The sequence below is a fragment of the Aythya fuligula genome, chromosome 1 (assembly GCF_009819795.1).
Source record: "Aythya fuligula isolate bAytFul2 chromosome 1, bAytFul2.pri, whole genome shotgun sequence".
In the NCBI taxonomy this organism is placed as follows: domain Eukaryota; kingdom Metazoa; phylum Chordata; class Aves; order Anseriformes; family Anatidae; genus Aythya; species Aythya fuligula.
Genome location: NC_045559.1, coordinates 200,700,977 through 200,721,387, shown reverse-complemented (window position 1 = coordinate 200,721,387; position 20,411 = coordinate 200,700,977). Strand labels below are relative to the sequence as shown.

General features: G+C 41.4%; 1 protein-coding gene across 1 annotated transcript in view; it reads left to right on the top strand.

Annotated features, from left to right (window-relative positions):
• LOC116495794 (disks large homolog 1-like) overlaps nt 1-20,411 on the top strand; it is a 60,163-nt gene that overhangs the window by 23,444 nt on the left and 16,308 nt on the right. The gene's annotated exons all lie outside the window — the stretch shown is intronic.

Here is a 20,411-nt window from a genome sequence, read left to right as displayed (position 1 = left end):
TTGATTAAAGTATATTTCATTGCATAAAATCTCAGGCATTAGAAATAAAATATAGTTGTTATAATACTAATTATGTTATGCTACACAGGAATGATGTGGTATGTAAAAACAGTGTGAAAATAGCAGAATTAGGGCTGTGGTCAGAGGTTGGGCACTGCTGTAACTAAGGTAGTGTCTGTGAGTTTAGTTCAGTTCCCATGTATCTGACCCTAACTCCATCTGCAACAAGGAGTATTGTTATTCCAGTAAGACTGTCCCAGTGTCTCAGTTTGAGCAATTTAAAGGTGAGGATGATTTGATGGGTGATCATTATGGAAAAATACAGTGGATGTGACTTCTTGATCATCACAGAGACTCAAAAGAGTCAGATCTAATCAGTAGGATCAAATTCCCCAGGGTGGCATTTGATGTTCTTAAGGAAAAGAACCTTCAAGAAATCTTCTTAACCTTCTCAGCCTTCCAGCCCCTGTGAAGAATGATGCTCAGAAAATATCCCCAGCGCAGGCCCATTCATATGCTGAATAGAAAGCCAAGTGTGAGAACAAAGAGAAAAACAGGATGTGATCATGTACTTACATTTAATCGTGACTCTTTCTTACCTTGGAGAGTTACCTTTACAACCTTTATCAGTGTTTTGAAGTTAACTTTACATGGTGATTTCCTAGAATCTGAAAAAATTCCATCGTGTGTAGATATTGATGACACAGAATTGCTTTTTCCTGAATTACTTTTATTCTCCAATGTTGAAGTGATATATTGAACTGTAACTTCATTCTTTTTCCTCTTTAATCTTTGTCCAAACCCACAAGATTTATCTGTTTGTATTCCTTTCATCATTTCATACCTAACCTGCCTTCAGAGGATTTACTTAGCTATCAGTTTTGGCTTGGTAGACTGTATTTCTCATGCCTGTTTATTTATATATTTTTTTCTTATAAGCAATTAGTTTGTGTTTTAAATCTTGTAAATACAATTTTAAGGAAATAAATACACTTGGAAAAAAAGCAAATTTTCTCTTTAAAAAGTAGTCCAAACCTTTCTGTAAAGTTTAGAGTGACATCTTGTGGTAACACTGATTTCAAATATGCATGTCTATTAGTATTTTTTTTTTATTTTGTCCACAGTAAGCATTGTTTTCTGCTTAAAATGTTACAGATTACTTAGGAGAAGGGCATAAAGACTTCTGAGTATCACCAGGGCTCTTGTGAGATCAGAGAAAACATTGCTGTCTGGTGTAAGATGTCTTAGGGTTGTGCTTTTCTTTTACTCCCCGAAGTTTAACCCATGAATACCTGTGAGCTCCCAGTGATTTGAACTTCAGTTCAAGATTTTTAATGCTCTTCCAGCCATTGGACACTATCGTTTGGAGGCTCTCAAAACAGTTTCAGAAAGCCACAATGCCAAAGCAAGCAGGAGCACTGCATCTTTTAGCAACGTCTATTTGGGCTATTCAGTAGTTATCCAGGTGCCAACACCCTCTCATTACTGATCTCATTAATTCCCAGCCAATGGGAAATGTACAGAAGAACAAACACTGATAAAGGCAAGCAAATCTTTACTGCTGGATTAATAGACCTGCTTCCTTTTAGCTGAACATAAATATGTCCAGCAAGGAGGATTTGCTAATGGAGAAACAAGTAAGGCCATTCAAGATCCCTACTGCCGTTGCATGTATGATCCCTAACTATGGATCAGATGTTGATGTACCAGGTGGTGTAAGTGCACCAAAACCAACCACAGCCAAAGAACTAGCACGTGCCCAGACTACAGTGTTGTGCAGTATATTTAAACAAAATACAAATATTTTCAATGCAAAGTGGGAATGTAGAATGGCTTTGTGCTCAGAGCTTTGACTCTATAAAATGATGACTTTACCATAGTGCTTCACCTAGCAGATTGAATACCTGGCTACAGAATTGTTTAGGAACAAACACATGTCCTTTCTAAGAAATAAATTATTTTTGGGGAAACTGATTCATTAATGCATGTCAAGTGAAACTTTGCATGGCTGCAAAGTGCATAGAAAGCCCCTCTACCATTTCTCCATAGCGCATCTCTGATAATGGGTGGTCCTAATTCTGCTGTCACAGGCTGTGAATACGAGATACTTGATTCAGAAAAGGATTCTCTGTTTGTACAATTCATTTTTTTTTGGAGGCGTTCTGGTCATGTGAGAGTGCCAGTGCTGGGCAAAGGATTCATATGATGTGCTGGTGATGTTAAGGATTTTTAGCTTTGTGGTGAAACACGCAAGGAACATTAGACCTAAGAAGCCCATCCCAGTGATTATCTGGTGACCTCATTTATTAATTTGATGGAAAAATAAAGACGTGGTGTTTTCAATTAAGATGAATGTTTGGCTTGTCTGACAGAATTATTTCTGATTAATAACTAAGTACAAGTTAAGCTGTCAATATAATCCGGATACTACATTTGAAAGCTCTGATGTAGATTTGATGCAAAACTAAGTAAATAATTTGGATAGCCTGTTGGAATGGGTCAGCTGGTTAAAATCCTCAAATATAGCTTAGGAAAAGCATGTAGAAATTGTATGTGAAGTAGACAATGTGTGTCTAAAGGACATACTTACCGGGATGATTTTCTGGGCAAATGATTTTGATCTTCAGCAAAATACATGTACCTATTACATTTCTTCACCCATTCCAACAGAGAGTTAAAAGAGTAAAGAAATTTGTTGGTAAATCTAGGTACCAAATGATGCTTATCTTGTTTGAACGCCCTTTCCTTTTACCACGAATGATTGGTGATATTTCATGATAAAGGAAAGCTGACTGCTCTGTCTAATTGGTTTCTGCTGCACAGACAGCAACGTCCCTACCACAGTTTTTGAGTGGCTGCTCAGCAGATTTTGCCCTGTTACTAATCTGAATCTTCTGTAATAGTTTACATCTGTCAAAGCGAGAACTTGCTTCCGCTTCATGCTGAGACAGCTGGCTCTGAAGCAGATGATGCCCTGTCAGACTGGAAAGAGGTTTCCCTTATAGCACAGGTCATGAGGCTGAGATGATGGTGTACAGAGCATGTTTTTCCCCAGAGCTGTGGTAGTGGCAGGAGAGGTCTGCCATTTACAGCCTGTCCACCTTTGAGGTAGCCACCTGTCGCGTTAAGGGGTGTAGCTGATTAACCGTTACGGGCCCGGTCAGATTCAGGTTACTGAACCAGTCGGACATTCACCAAAAACACATTAACCGCCTGGGGGTCCAGTCAGACATTCACCAAAAACGCATTAACGGCCTGGGGGTCCGTTCAGACATTCACCAAAAACGCATTAACCATCTGGGGGTCCGCTCGGACATTCACCAAAAATGCATTAACCGCCTGGGGGTCTGGTTAGATTCAGAACACTGAACTATCACGGATAACCACCCTCACCCTCGTTGCACTTAATGAGTTATCACAATGCAATCAAGTATGGTTTATTACAGCAACAGATAATCAGGTTCTTTTGGATTGCCGGCGATAGTGACTGTCTGCAAAAGCAAGCTAGTATGCATGAAATACACAGGTGTTATAGGTGTTATAGATGTTATAGATGTTACAGGTGTTTATAGGTGTTACAGATGTTACAGGTGTTACAGATGTTATAGATGTTACAGGTGTTAATAGGTGTTATAGATGTTATAGATGTTATAGATGTTACAGGTGTTACAGGTGTTATAGATGTTACAGGTGTTATAGATGTTACAGGTGCGCAGCCTAGAAATAAACGCGTTAAAAGGATCAAAGACTCTATAGAGATTTATAAGCAAGTATTTAGATCTCACCCAAAGGCGTCCCAATGGGGGGGGAAGAGAGGCTCAGCCCGTCGACTGATCCCAAGAGTCAGGAGGTCCTAAGGATGTTGTCCTCGGGATGGTATCTCCCCTGACGGTGGTATCTTCCCTAACATCCCCTTTCTCTTGGGCCAATTTATATTATTTTCTATCTTTTAGGTGGAGCTTGAGTGGCTCTAGTCAAGCATATCTTAGTTATGATTGGTGTAAAGTTTTCCCGTCTCCGTTTAAAGTAATAGGCTCCGAGAAATTCAGAGCGCATGCTCAGTGAGGGGTGGTCGCACCTTGGAGGCGGGTAGCTTTTGGGATGGAGGTGTGTTTTGGTATTATAATGATATTATAATGAGCAAAAAGTACACTAGGGTACAGCATTTGTCAAAACATGACAGGTCTTTGGCTTAGGGTGGCAAAAAGTGCAGCTTTGTGCACAAAAACAATCGAGGCCCCATCTGATTACAGAGCCTAGCCGTGGTGTCTCCACTCCACTCTACGCTCCGTGCTGTTCCTTAGAGCTAGCACACCAAGTTTCCCCAGCGCGATAGCATCAAAGGTTGGGAGCCTAGGGATAATGCAGTTATGCCCTACCCTGAAAGCCTCTTCAATGCTGTACCTTTTCCTAAAAATGTGAATGTTAGTTTTATTTTCCTAGTTACTTCAGGCATTTACACCACACCACCAAGAAAAACAGGGCAGAAAGTCAGAGCAAGACAGTGAGTATTGCTCCTGGGTACAGTGCTCCATCCTGGGTGGGATGTGTTGAAAACAAGGTCTCATCAGTTAGTGTTTGGGTGGGAGGAAGAAATCTGAGGGCTTGATTAGTGAATCCTATGAATGCTAGCCAGACATTCGTATACACTTTCAGCAATATAAACCCAAAATCTTATTTTGCTGTGATCACTGTGTTGGTTTTACTCAGGTGGGCAGCTGAGCTCCACCACAACTGCTCTCTCACCCCCCCCTTCTCAAAGGGAAAGGTGGAGAAAATATGATAAAAGAGGATCAAGGGTTGAGATAAGGACAGGGAAATCACTCAACAATTAACGTGACGGGTAAAACAGGCTCAGCATAGGTAGACAGAGAAATTTATTGCCTATTACTAACAAGCTAGAGAAGTTAGAAACTAGGAAAACAAACTGAAAACACCTCACCCCCATCCACCCTCTTCCACCTTCTCCTCCCAAGAAGATCAGGGGAACAGGGAATGGGGGCTGCGGTCAGTCCCTGACACTTTGTCTCCTCAGCTCCTTCACGGTCCCTCTCTGCCCCTGCTCCATGTGGGGTCCCTCCCATGGGATGCCATCCTTCCCGAACTGAGCCTGTGGGGGCTGCCCATGGGCTGCAGCTCTTCAGGAACTGCTCCCATACGGCTCCATACCATGGAGTCCATCCCCCAGGAGCAAACTGCTCCAGCACAGGTCCCCCATGAGTGGCAGCTCCCCCCAGGCCTCCTGCTCCTGTGTGGGCTCCTCTCCATGGGCTGCAGCTCCAGCCTGGGGCCTGTTCCTGCGCTCTCCATGGGCTGCAGCCTCCTCCAGGCCACATCCACCTGCTCCACCGGGGGCTCCTCCACAGGCTGCAGCGTGGAGATCTGCTCCATGTGGGACCCATGGGCTGCAGGGGGACAGCCTGCTCCCACAGGCCACAGGGGAACTTGTGCTGCATGCCTGGAGCATCTCCTGCCCTCCTGCTGCACGTGGTGGCTGCAAGGCTGTTTCTCACTCCATGCTCTCCCAGCTGCTTTTATGCAGTATTTTTTTTCTCCCCTTCTTAAATCTGCTCTCACAGAGGTGCAAACAGCATTGTTTATTGGCTGAGTTCTGACCAGCGGCGGATCCCTTTGGAGCTGTCTGGTGCTTGCCCTTCCTTATCTGACACGGAGCAGCTGCTGGATTCTTCTCACAGAAGCCATCTCTGCAGCCTCCTGCTACCAAAACTTTGCCACGTAAACCCACTACAATCACTTAACTCTCGTTTTGTCAGAATAAAAACAGGATTCTACCAAGTTTGGCCTGGATTTTGTGGCAGTGTTCCTCTCTGCAGCTCAGAGGTGACAGGCTGCTTGCAAGATCCTCCTGTTTTAGTAACATCCACAGCAAATTTACATTTCAAATGGGGGTGGCTGAAGGAGAACAAAGTCACCCACAGATTTTGCGGGCCGACGCTTTAAGTATTTACTTTCTACCTATGCAAATCCCTCTGGGGTTTCTTCTGGATTAAGGATTCCTTACTTTGTCTCTAAACCTCTTGTTTAATATTCATGTGTGTTGTTAAACAGCTGCTGCATCCCACTCAAGAACAGAAAGCGGGAATGCATTTCAGTAGCAAATGAAGTGATACTTAAATATATCCCTTGCCTACTTCAAAGCAACAGTATGGGAGTTAATTAATATTTATCAAATGCACTGAAGTCCTTGGATAAGAGGCACTGTGGTTGTGCAAAGCATTGTTTGTTTAGAGCCTTTTTGCCTGGACATTTTGACCAGCTACTAAATGTACTTGAGAGTGATTACACAAAACTTGCTATAATGCTGCCTTGATTTCTCCTGTCTTGAATAACCACGACAGACATTCCAAAAATATAATAACTGCAGAAATGTAGGTGCTGTGCTTAACCTGAGGAAAACAATCTTCCCTTCATTAGTTGCATGCATTGTATTTTGCAATAGATGGTAATAAAAAAGTGGGACTAACACAATGCAATACACAGAGACCTTGTTAGGTTTTATTACATTTTCAGCTTGGTAATTTATTACTATTAGAAAGCCTAATTCTTTGCTTATCATGTAATTATAGCAAGGTGTTTATGAACAGGAACTCCAGCTGCTTTTCTGGATAGAGGGTCTATCCCCTCTATCTACTAGATGAGGAATTGGAAAGCCTTCTTAGACTGTTAATTTTTCCCCATAACAAAGGGAATATAAAACATTGTAAAATATGTATGTTATATGAGGTCAATGTTATCTTTCATGAGTTGTTGCCTGTTTGCAACAAGGACAACTAATCTTAGAGATGTAGATGATCTTCAGAGGACTGCCTCTTTACCTTGAAGACTACAACTTCACAGCTCTCCTCTGGAATAGGGAGCTACCGATGTCCCCATTTCACCAAAAAGAAGCTTTAGGTGTCTTTGTGTACAGTGCTCCCTAACCCAGCATCTGGCTGAGCTTCACCATCTCCATTTGACACCTCAGCAACATCCCAATACGTGTGTTTGGTGAGAGTGAGACACGTAACATCCATGTCTAGGTACCACAGAAGCCCCCAAGGAGTCCCATCCTTTTGTTATGCCCAGCTCTCCTTGTTTCTGCTGGGGCTTTCTGTTAGCAGATTGCTAACAAGGAACAAAGGCTTTTGTGACTGACCCAAGACCTCATAGGCACTTGTGACTGAAGGGAGAGCTCAGCTGAGGGATCCAAAGCTTACATCATACCACGAGATCATCCAGTTTTAGGCTGTCAAGCTCACGTTATAATGGAAAGCATTGTCTGAAATCATTCGCTTGCAGAGAATTTAGAGACAGTCAAGGTTCTTGTGGAGTTTTGTTATCCTGTTATTGTGGCAGATGGGATAGGATATCCATCTAGAACAAGGGTAGGGCAGAAAATGGAGGAAACAATTAGAAATCGGAAGATGTGAAAGTAGGAGGGGAGAATGAGCTCTTATCAGTGTATAAATCAATAAATATGTAGCTCTGTGCTTTTATATTGTTCATGATGAGTTGTTATTTTTACAAATCTGTGGATTACTGGCAATTATTTTCTTATAGTTTAGATAAATGTACATCCGCCTATGAGTAGAGTTGCTGTCTTGGAGACTTCTTAATGCCAGTCTTGCTTGGGTGGCACTTGCCCATAATATGAAATCTGAGTGATTATGATTGAATAAAACAGCTTTGTGGGGTCTGATGCAATGCGTATCAATATTTTAATAGGAATGCAAAATTCAAAACTGATTTAGTATTAGAAGTCTACAGCACCTGCTATTATCCTGACCACCAGTGAGGGCCCACTGATTTTTATTCAGTTCAGTGTTTTGCATCTGTGCATATTTTTACACAAATTTCAATATTCTTTGCCTGAAGAGTCTGAGCCAAAGACATACCAAGCACCAACCCGAGAAAACCTGCCCTGTGTGTGTTGCAAAGTTTGCATATCAGTAAAAAGGACAAGTTCTCCGAAAAGCTTTGTCAGTGATCCTGAGGATTAAGTGAGGTATCTTGATAATAACATAAGAATTTCAGCTGATACTCCAGCCAAATTAAAATATATGCATCTTTTCATTGACTACTTGTCTGGCACTATAACAATTGCTAGATTAACCTAAAAACAGGACTGTAAATATTGGATAAGAACAGCCAGTACTTTAATTAGATAAAGTCACTGGCAGGGCTCTGAGGAAGGTAAGGGACAGGTGCTGTCTGTTTAGCTTTGCTATGTGTTTTGTTTACTCTGTAAGTCTTTTTGGCTTGGGACTTACTGTCAAGCACCAATTTCGTGTTGGAGTTCATTTCTGTTTTATCACTCATGACCATTTATTTCAAGATTGCTTCTTCCTTTTAGAATTTTGGTTGAAGGAGAAAATCAATAGAAATAGCTAGAAAAATTAAAAAAAAAAAAAAATTAAGTTAAGTATCTTCTCCACTACACTTTTACCTTTGGCCTTTGCAGATGAGGTAGAAGGATGGGAATTAAGCCCTGGGGAACGCCTTTCACATATTACTCTCCAGCCTCAGTGTCATGGTTTAGGCTGAGATTGGGTTGATTTTCTTTGTTGATTTTCATGTGATGCTGTGTTTTGGATTTAGGATGAGAATAATGCTGATAGCACACTGATGTTATGGCTGTTGCAGAGCAGTGATTGCACAGAGCCAAGGACTTTCAGCTCCTGGTGCTGCCACACCAGCGAGGTACCTTGGGGTGCACAAGGAGCTGGGAGGGGACACAGCCAGGAACTTACCCCGACTGGCCATGGGGATGTCCCATACCGTGTGGTGTCATCCTGAACAGTAAAAGCTTGGGGAAAGGAGGAGGAAGGGGGGTATGTTTGGACTGATGGTGTTTGTCTTCCCAAGGAGCTGTTAGGCGTGATGAGCCCTGGAGGTGGCTGAGCACCTGCCTGCTGATGGGAAGCAGCGAATGAATTCCTTCTTCTGCTTTGCTTGCACACATGGCTTTTCTTTACCTAGTAAGCGGCATTTATCTCAACTCAGAAGTTCTTGCACTTTTACCTTTCAGATTCTCTCCCCCATCCCACCTGGGGAGTGTGAGTGGGCAGCTGGGTGGTGCTGAGCCTCCAGCTGGGTTAGACCATGACACCCAGTCATGGGACACCCAGTCTGCTGAAGTACCTGAGTGCTGTGGGGTTGCCTTCAGCATTGGCCTCCATCATCTGGGCTTCTCTGCTGTAGATTTAGGATAAATTGTGTCAAAGGTCCCTGTAATAAAGCCATTATACAGCTTGAGAATTCCTCAGTTTCTCTTTTTGTACCTTGTTCTCTTGCAGGTTGGCTTTACTTTGCTCAAGAGAGGTCCAAGAAGTGAACTCTCATGTCCTTTTTTAGAAAACCAGATTAGTATTCGTGACTGTAGCTTTGTATACTGACTTTCAGGTGGTGTGAAGGCATGGTGCTCTGCAGAAATAGGGATGGGGGTGTGGGGCATGATGTAATTAATGATCGTGCAGCGATGATGAGATTTATGATGTCAGGTACATTTGGTATTTAAGTGAGGAATTAGCATTAAATCAAGACAACCCTAAGGCTGTGGAGGACAGCTGGGGACACAAAAGGGCCACTTGTGAACTTTTGACAGAAAGTGTGGGTGGTAAGTAAAGGATTCAAGATGAAGACACGGGAACATCAGGATATGTATACTCACTTCTCAAAGGAATAAACACATTTTCAAAAGGGATTATAAATTCAAATGGACTTAGAAATAACTTGCAATACAAGTTGTGTTGTATGGTCATACCAGGTGAGGAGAGAAGCTGTGCTGGGAAAGTGCTCTTAACCAGCACCACTTTTAAATAAATACAAGAACTACAAGACTTTTCAGTCAGAATCCATATTCTGCAGGCTTTGCACTTAAATAAATATAATGTGAAGGTTTCTGGAAGAATCTTTCTTTGAAACGGGGCTTATATTGTCATGGAAGGCAAACATATGCTTTGCTCTGCCAAAGGATGGAAGATATGGATGTTTCTGCATAGAAATCTTTTCTTCATAATGTGCTAATGTATTTTTTAGGATTGTCATTCATTCAAATTGTCAGCTTCCTCTAGCTTCTTCTGTGCCAGTCCTCATCATCTGTTTGAGAAACAGTAGTACAAAATTAGTCATGATGAAAAGGAAAATGCTATAGCTTGAGGTGGTTGCTATGCCAGACCTCTTCCTTTTGCTGCAAAAGAGCTTTGGAAAATATTGTGATTTCTCTTCATTGCTTTCCCTTGAAAATCACTGGACATGAGAGACATGGTAGTCATCTATCTCAGAGCCCTTGCTCATCATGCATTGTGATCTACTCTACTATCACACCAGAACTGTCACAAACTGTTATGCTTTTTCCAAAACTGGAAACTATTCAACAGGTTTGGGGCAAAGAACAAGGTTTTGGGGAAGCCTTCACTAAACAATATGTTTAGAATAATTCTTGGCTAAAACACAGCATTTTGCTTTGAAATACTTCACAGCACAGTGAAAACTTTAAGAGATTGCTGTAGGTTGGTACAAGTTGTGGATTTTGTACTTCAAGGCTCTTGGTGGCACTGTAAGTGAATCCAAAACCTTTGGTGGGTGATGAGGAGTTTCTGGTCTTTTTGAACCAAATAATGTTCTCATAGGACAGAATCCAATAAAATGGGGCAGATCTCGTGTACAAGCAATATACACAAGTGCAAGTGAACAGATGGCTCACAAATGGAGGAAAAGCTGCGGTCAGCAAATTCTGAGTAGTTCGCTTCGAGTATGGTTGCATGACAAAGTCACTGCAAGGCAAGCAGGAGTATGAATTAACAAGTTAAATAACTGCCCATGTGCTCACTCTCACCATCCAATAAAACACTCTCAGAGAACATACGGACAGCTGAAATCTATTTGGAAATGTCTTTATTGGTATATTAAAATGGGAACAGGAATGTTTCCACACAGAGGGACTCAATCATCTATGCTGTAAAATTGCTCAAGTGGTTTCTGACAAGATTTTGGCCCATCCAACCTGCATTTTCCCAAACAATTTGCAGTCAGGGCAATTCCAGGGCAATCACAAACAATTTCCCATAAATCAGTGGCTGTCACTGCTCTATTCTGGAGGCTCAGGGTATTAGAAAGTACGTATCTAAGCTCAGCACTAGAAGATGCTCCTTCTTTTCGTTTCATTTTCAGCAAGTTTCATTTCCATGGCATAGCTTGTGGGTTGAGGGTGTTGGAAGAGATCTTGTTGGGTATGTGTTGTCTGAATACACCTTCATTCAGTTATTCAGAAGTTGCAAATTATCCCCATTGATCTTACTCAAGTTGGCAGTTATTCAACCAATCTGAATAATATTCCTGTTAGCATTCACCCAAAACTTTTTTTCCTGAGATTAAATTTGATGTTGGTGGATCTGCTGGCTTGCTAGCCCCTGTGGACTTATATCGCATCGTTTGGGAAAAATCCCTGGTTAACTCCTAGGCAATGCATGTGGAAGAAGTTAAGAATATTCTCAACTACTACAGGAAATCCAAAATATTTGGAAAGATGTAATTCATCTTTTAAAAAGGATGGATGGTGGTGAGAAGAAAGATGGCTCACAGTCTGACCAGAGCGAAGCCTTGATGTGAATATTGGCCACATTCACCATCTGAAGGCTCTCTGGATTTCTCTGGTTTCCTTCAGTGAGCTCAGGCAAACCATTTCTTTCACTCTTAGTCTGATGGGTGAATAGTTCTGATGGCCACCGCTCTTTTCAAAGAAAAGGAGACAGTGAATGGCAGAACTTTAGAACTAGAACCTGGTCTTAACTAGAACGTGGTCTTGACTAAAACTCCTTCTGTACCTCCTCTTCAATATTGTAAACATCTTCATTTGGTCAAAAAATCACATCATTCCTGATTGCATTATCCCCGGTTCATTGATCCAAGATGCGTCAATTATTTCTTTTAAACACAAATATTTTCGATGGGGATTTCCAACATACCGTGCAAAAGTTCAACATTTCAATATGCAGCATTTTACAGATAATTCTGGTGTTCTATAACGTTTTGTTGATCTTTCCCCTGCTTATTTGCTTTGTTGAGAACAAACATGAAAACTCTGGCTCTTTCACAGCATCTGCACCCTTAGAGAACTTCAACTATTTTAAGGAATTAAAAGCTTCCTGTCCTAAACGGCACTTTGTCACAGCAGTATCACAGTGATGAATGTTCAAGGGCAAAGCTTTGATTAATGACAGCTGCAGTTTGGATTCCACTGATGGTGATTTTGTACCTCCTTCCAGACAGCTGCACACTTATGGCAAGTATCTAACTAGACATATTTATTATGCCAGTTTAGTTAAATACTCATATAAATTAAGCATATGGATACTTGCATAATTTGCATGTGCAGCACGTGACTGTATTATATGAAGTAGGCTTCCAAGACAAGAATGTCCATAATGCAGCTGAGATATTCCTATTTTGTTAAATCAAAGAGATCTGTGCTTAGATTTCATAGAAGGGGAATCCCAGTCTGAAAAGGGTCTTAGGAGTGAAAGGGGAGGTGTATTTTTCCTCTATTCAGGAAGACAAAAAATCATTAATATGGTTAAAGTTGTCCAGTGTTTTCATGTGTCCTTATAAAATGCTGAATTTAGCAGAACAAAGATTTTGGAAAAACAAGAAGTCCAGAGGTTAAAACACATACTCACACAATTGCTGGGGTCTAGTTCCTCACCTCTCCTTTCTCTTTTCAGTGACCAATGGGAATCATCTTTCATTTAAACATATGTAAAACTTAGCATACTTTTTACATTAACTACATTAAATTGATAACCTTGCATTAGGATATAGCTTAACTCTTCATTGCCTGGCTAGCATAAATCACTTTCGGTCTACCTGACATTTTGGGCCAGCATGGAAAATTATAAAGCAAGCATACTGCTTTTAAATAAGCTTTTTGTTATTAAATGCTCTTTTTAAAATCTATTTTTATTTATTATTAAAAAAGGGACAAGTCACCATTTAAGCTGCTGAAATGGTGCAGGTTTGCAGTTGTAGGTCTTAGATAGGATAATATGTGCAGGAATAGAGCTGTAGCAAGACTCCTAAAAGACTGGCTTCACCTGCAACCTGTACTGTAATGCAGTGCAGCTGGTGGTTGTGCAGTGCCTGTTAGGAGCTTGAATTTTGCATATGAGCAGAGCTGCAGAGGAGTCAGCAGTCTGATCCGTAACACAAAGCCTGGCTATTTTACTGTGAAGTGATGATAATTTTAATTTCTGGGGCATGATGTTATGTCTTTTTCCACTTAGTGCCCAAGCATCTTCTGCAAAATACAAGCTCCCCTCTCCATTTCTATTACTCTCCTCTACCCATCTCTTTAACTATTAGCTTTTTAAAGCTATCTGTATATAAAATTTTCACTGTTTTACGCATATGACAGACAGACTGTAAAGTGTTATGGCTGGTTACACAGCTCCCAGCAGATACCACACAGGCTCTGGGTCTTTGCTGTGCTCATTCCTTTGGCTGAGCAAGGTTTCCAGCATTGTTGTGCCACACTTGCCTTGCCCCAGGTGCTTCCCCCAGCACCTACTGCTACCTGCAGTGGAAATCCTGATTTTCCTTGGGGAGGTGGCGCAAGAGTCTGCCCCCTGCAAGGAGCCTCCCCTAAAACTTTGTGCATTCAGTGGTGTTGCAACATGGAGAGGGAGCCACGGAAAAAATTATGGCTTCAGAATTAATGTCTCATGTAAACTATTACTGACAAGTAAGGAGCAAAGAGAAAATACTCAAGCACATGGCTCAAAACCTCATGTCTTGTGTTCAGGGACTGGAGTCGTGGGGTAGTAAAATCCTCCCAGGTGGTGCTAGAGTCTCACACACTGCTGCAGCCAACGAGAAGTTTTTGAGCGAGACAAAGTCCCCTGCTCCACCATCCTCAGCCAATTCAGATAAATCCGTGTCATTTCTCCCTTTTTCCTTCATGCAATATTAAATGCATTCTCTTCACAAGCTAATAACCCCAAATGTGTGATAGTGTCTAAAATGAAAAAACCCGTGCAGAAATATTTTCTTCCCTATTGTTTATCTTTCTTTCTTTCATCCTCGGTGTACAATACCCTGTGCTCTTCAGGACAAGTATTTATTGCAGCTGATGCATTGTTAGGGGGGGTCACTCATGGGGGAAGATTTATAGTGTATGAATTTCTTTTTTCTTGCTCGACAAGGTATGGAAACAGCGGGTAAGACTTGTCACCAGGTGGCACCATTAACCTAAGTTATATTTCAGCTAGGTGCACGCAATGAAGTTTATGTTCAAAAGGAATTTAGTAGAAAGATTGCTCTTTTCACCTTTCTTCAGATCGCAAGTCACTACACGACACAGAGAATAGATCAAATCCTTCTGTTCACTGGCACATTTCAAATTGTTTCAGTGCCTTTGCAGCATTGTAATCTGCTGAAGAACTTTCCGCACTTTGTAGACGGTGAATAAACTGCATGCCTGTGCTTCTCCATAAAACACCTTCCTACTTACCTATTTTGCAACATACTGCACACCTGGTGCATAAAAAAGCACCGTTTTCCCCAGTCAGCTCTCCTTCTCCAGAACATGACTAGGGAATTCGCACATGGGAGCATGTGCCTAAATATTTTTAGTTTTGGAGTAGGTTCTATAAACCCAAACAATAAGAAATTGATTTTCCTTGCTTATTAGCAATAGCACCATATATCAAGTAGTGTTACGCACGTTGGGGCACAGGTGCTGGGTCCCACTGCCACTTGCTATTCAGCAGGGGTGGTGGTGGCTCTTTTCTGTTCCAGGAGAGCTGCAAGACTGTATCCGGGCACATGCAGGATGATGTAGCTGTCCTCCAAAGCAAAGAACAAAATTCTTCCAGCAACAGGCATTTAAACAGCTTGAGTGGAATAGTTATAGCTTCTTTTGATAGGGCCGGACGCCTCTCTAAATGACTTTGGCGTCTTGTGTCAGCTTGATCCTTAGATGATGAATGTCTACTAGCGTCGTGATTTTTTTTCTAAGTGATGCTGTTAACCTAATGAGAGGATTCTAGGGTGTCTCTTGGGAAACAGCAAATTCTTGTCCTTCTTTGATCAGGTATTAAAGGAACACAACCCAGCAGCTTGTTCTTTCCGACTGTGCTGGAATATTCGGAGTGGTATTGTTATCCTTTGGGATTCTGAAGAACATGGTTGAAGTATGCAGCTTGTAGTTCTTACTTAGCTTATACAAGTAAGCAGGGAAACAGATTTATGCCTAAAAAAAAATAATCTTCCATTAACTTTTTATTGTATTGAAACCATCAAATGAGTATTGCTCATATAAACTTTGAATTGTAAGGTCAAATTATACCAGTAGGTTAATTATGCTTGAATGTATTCTCCAGTTTCTCAGAAATTTCTGGGGCCTCACTAGGTAAGATTGTATTGTACGAAATTGCAAATGCCGTAATTTAACTCATACATATTATATGTGCTTTCTTGCTTCTGCTTGCTTCTCTGGTCAGCTGTGAAAGTCAGCGATTAAGCAGGCTTTGTGTCAGCCTCAAGTCATCGCGTGGGTGGTTGCACACTGGCACCAGCTGCCCAGAGAGGCAGTGGAGGCTCGATCCTTGGAGATATTGAAAACCTGGCTGGATACGGCCCTGGGCTACTTGGCTCTCGTTAACCCTGCTTGAGAGGGCAGGTTGGAGTAGATATCTCCCGAGATCCCTCCTAACCTACTCCATGGTTCTGTGATTCTGCATCTATCAGGAAAAAAAGGTCTGGGCAAACTGAAGTTATGAATTTCTCTGAATAAGCCTGTGAAACTCCCAGTCTGGAAACTGCAGCACTGTTCTCAGGTAGCCTCCTTGCTCATAAAGATAAGGGTAATTCAGAGCGGTTAGAAAGAACAATTGGTTCCATAGAGATTTGCGTTACTGTGTGATTTTTTACTGACGTTTGCCCATTATAACACAACAGATAATGTAAATGCCTATTTGTCTTTTCCCTTAATGAAGCAGAAAATGTGCGTTGTTAGATAGCAAATAGAAAGTAGAAAGGTTCAGTGATACATTATCTTAAAAAAGTGCCATTGAGCATTTGGCAAAAATATTGTCAGTTAGAAAAAATCCCATATATACATTTATACATATATGTATATATATATATGTACCTTTCCAAGTTTCAGTGTGGTGACTCAGTGGGTGTTTTAAATAGCAATAAAGACAGTGTTATAACAGTGATGCTCTAAGGATGAAGGTGAGGCAGGGTTTATAGGAGAGAGCAAGATCAGGCAAGTCTTTTTGGGGGTCAGGGTGGGTATTGCCTGAAAGAATGCCTCTTTTTTCTGGTTATATTGGTTTATGTAAAAAAGGCAATCACAAACTGTGACATTATGAAATGCATCTGTGGTCCAAAAAGTGCTGTATTGTTCTGCACCATCTGAAGGAATCAAATGGTGTATCAGGTAACAGGAACATTACTCCTGGGTCATGATATTGTACTTGTCTATGTTTTTCCAGTTTCTCTCACCTATAAATGGAGGCATGGACATGATGGCAAAAGGGAAATGGATCTGATGTGTTGACAAAGCTGTTTATGTAGGATTCTTCAATAGAATCAGGACTAAACTCCTTGTCACTCATAACACTGAAACCCCTATCTTTAAATTTCTTTCTTTCTTTCTTTTCTTTCTTTCTTTCTTTCTTTCTTTCTTTCTTTCTTTCTTTCTTTCTTTCTTTCTTTCTTTCTTTCTTTCTTTCTTTCTTTCTTTCTTTCTTTCTTTCTTTCTCTCTCTTTCTCTCTTTCTCTCTTTCTCTCTTTCTCTCTTTCTCTCTTTCTCTCTTTCTCTCTTTCTTTTCCTTCCTTCCTTCCTCCCTTCCTTCCTTCCTTCCTTCCTTCCTTCCTTCCTTCCTTCCTTCCTTCCTTCCTTCCTTCCTTCCTTCCTTCCTTCCTTCCTTCCTTCCTTCCTTCCTTCTTTATTTTCCCATCATACTTTTTTTTTTGTTGTAGTTTGTTTAATTTGGCTCTTTTTTTTTTTTGTTTTTATTTATTTATTTATTTATTTTTATTTCCTGCAGTCATCATCAGGTCAATGATTTTTTACAGTGCATCATCTGGAATTCCAGCAAGTACCACAAGGACCCAAATGTCTTCTTGCGTGTGATTCTGCAGGCACCTGCCTGCACTTATGACTGATCACAATTCTGACAGCTTTAAAATATTGCTGTTTTCTTCCCTGAAAGCCTTAACTGAAATGGAAAGTCTTGCACAAGCCCCGATATGTTAGCAAAACTGTGGGCAAAGCATATGAAGAAAGCAATTTATCCATCACTGACAGTCTAGCAGTGCACAACAATCTTTCAGTGGCTGGTCAGTGGTGAACTGTGGCAATGGCTGTTTCATACTCATGATTTCAGGTCAAAGTGTCTATAGGACCTGTAGACCTCTATGTGTTTTTTGCAAGTGTACCTGCACAGGCATAGAGAGCCCATAGTTTATATTTCTACTTCTGTTAGGGGTTTATGTGTAGGTTATTATTCATATGTTAATACTCTGAAACATAGCAGATCAGAAAGGAGGTTGGTTAAACTGAAATGGAATAGATCTTATTTAATCTAGAACTACATAGGGGGATTTCAGGAATCCTTGTTAGATCCAAATGACATTTTTCAAGAGTGATTTCTCTTTTCTTTTTTTTTTTTTTTTTTTTTTCTCTTTAAATATATCCCAAATAACCAAAATTATTTATAAATACAATTCATATTTGGCAAGAATTTCTGGCTGAAAATGAAAGAAACATCACAACAACAACAAAAAGATGTTTTCTAAATCTAGCGTTTGTCTTTCCTATAGAATGCAGCTATATATATTTTCAAAAATTATACCCCCAGCCCCCAAATAAAAGAAATTTCAATTCTGAATGCAGAAGTATTTTTCCATTTTTATACCAAATGAAGCAGTGAATTAAGCACAAAACAAATTTTTGCTTATTTTCCTAAGAAAAAAGAGCTTGTGAATCTGCACTGGCAGGGTATGTGCTGACCTATTTCCCTTCTCTTTCCCATGCCATTCATTGCTTTTGATATGACAGATCCATTTTAACCAATTTGGACTAAAAAAAATAGCATTCTAAGTCTCTTACAAGTGTGTTGTTATTGACCTGATTTTACAGATAGTCATAGAATCATGGAAAGGTTTGGGTTGGAAGAGACCTTAAAGATCATCCAGTTCCACCCCCCTGCTATGGGCAGGGACACCTCCCACCAGCCCAGGTTGCTTAAAGCCCATAACCAGCCTGGCCTTGAACACCTCCAGGGATGGGGCATCCACAGCTTCTCTGGGCAACCTGTGCCAGTGCCTCAACACCCTCTGAGGGAAGAATTTACTCCTTATGTCTAATCTAAATCTCCCCTCTTTTAGTTTAAACCCACTACCCCTTGCCCTATCACTTCGCCCCCTGACAAAGAGTCCCTCCCCAGCTTTCCTGTAGGCCCCTTTAGGTACTGGCAGGCTGCTGTGAGGCCTCGATCTGTCTTCGCAGGAGAGGTACTTCAACCCCCTCTGATCATCCTTGTGGCCCTCCTCTGGACTCAGTCTAACAGATCCACATCTTTTTTTTTTCTTCTTGTGGGGGTCCCAGACCTGGGCACAGGAGGTTGGGCCTCACAAGAGCAGAGGAGAGGAGGACAATCCCCTCCCTTGCCCTGTTGGCCACGCTGCTTTTGATGGAGCCCAGGTTATGGTTGGCTTTTTGAGCTGCAAGCGCACATTACTGGCTCATGTTGAGCTTCTCACCCACCAGTACCCCCAGGTCCTTCTCCTCAGGGCTGCTCTCCACCCACTCATTGCCCAGCCTGTATTCATGTTAGACAGAGACCTGACGTTCAGGCAAAGCAGATGCCAGATTTATTCAGGTGTTCGCACATCTGCACCCATACCTAGGTCATCCCACAGGATGTTTAAAAGCTTCTCACCACTTCTACATGTGTTTTGGAGTCTGACCTGAAAGGGCTGGACCCAAGGTTGTTAATGAAATGCAAATGAACAAGACACTGTATTACGCTTCCTCTGATATTCCCTAACCAACTCTGTGGTCATACCTCCATGCTGGACCTGCTCCCTGCCACGCTGGTGGGAAATGGGAGAACCTTTCTGATTCATAGTGTCTGTTTTTTCTCCTCTCCATCATACATCCTCCCAGGGTCATTCCCAGTCCAGATATTGTGTCCATCCATTGGGTAACATTAACTTCCCCAACAGTACTGCTCCATATTTCAGTCTTGCTTCTGGCAAATCCCTCAAAAAAGATTTGTTTCCTCCTTCCCAAGACTGTGTCAACATGCCAACCAGGGGATTTTTTTATGTGCACTTTGATTTCTTCTTATATAGCAGAGAACAGCATGTTAGAGGGTTGTTGTAGTGCTGAAGGAAAGGGGCCCAGCAAAGATTTCTTTTTCCAATTCCCGTGGGAAAATATAAAAGCATTTTATACATCACTGAGCTAAGCAGTAGCTGACAAATAGTTTCCTGTTTGAGGGAACGGGGATATATGTACCCACTTGCTTTCAGGATGTGTTACTGACCAAGCTGCCAAGGGAACAGCACGGGTTTTCCATTCTGCCTGGGTTCTGAAATGGCAATTTCAAGTCATCATCTCTACATTAGGTTAATTAACTCAACTTCACTGATTTCAGTCCACTGCTCCACATTTTCCCAAGCAAGATAAAATGTGAAAGTGTCTTACTTGTGCTTGTTTTGTTAAATTTTCACTGGCATCTCTGGGATTCTAGAGCCCTTGTATCATCAGCTTGCTCTGATTCTTAATCTGTTAAGAGCCTAAATCAAATTAGAGAATGATACTGATCACCCAAATGCCTGTGACAGCATTTTTCCATGGCTATAGCTAAAGGAGCTTAGAGGATAAAATAAGGAATGACAGACAGTCCAGCAGAGGCATGCTCCTAAGATGTACAAGAAGGTGGGCACAGCAACATTTGGCCACATTTTCACAAAATTCAAGTAAAATCATGCTTATAAATATCCCAAACAGCCGTATCATCCTCAAGAAAATTAATCATTGTTTTTTAAGTGTTGGGAAATGAAATTCCAAGTTATCTGTGATTGTATGCCATGGTTTTCAGTTTGGTTCTGGAGCACTGACCATGCACTGTGATAAAAGGGACAATGTAAAGGCCATCTCTGTTATGCTGGTGGTGTTCCCTGTAACACAGCTACATCCTGGCCCTCCTGTGCCAGCAGGCATCATTTTGACCAAGACGAATGCTCTGCTATCCTTAAGTTATCACCATGTGAGGCGGAATAGCCAACTCGTGTTTGTAAAAGTCAGCTTCTTTACAGCTAAAGGTTGTTTGCTTACCTCTCCATCAGGATGCTCACTTCCACCTGGTCTCTGCTCTGTTTGATTTGTTTTACTT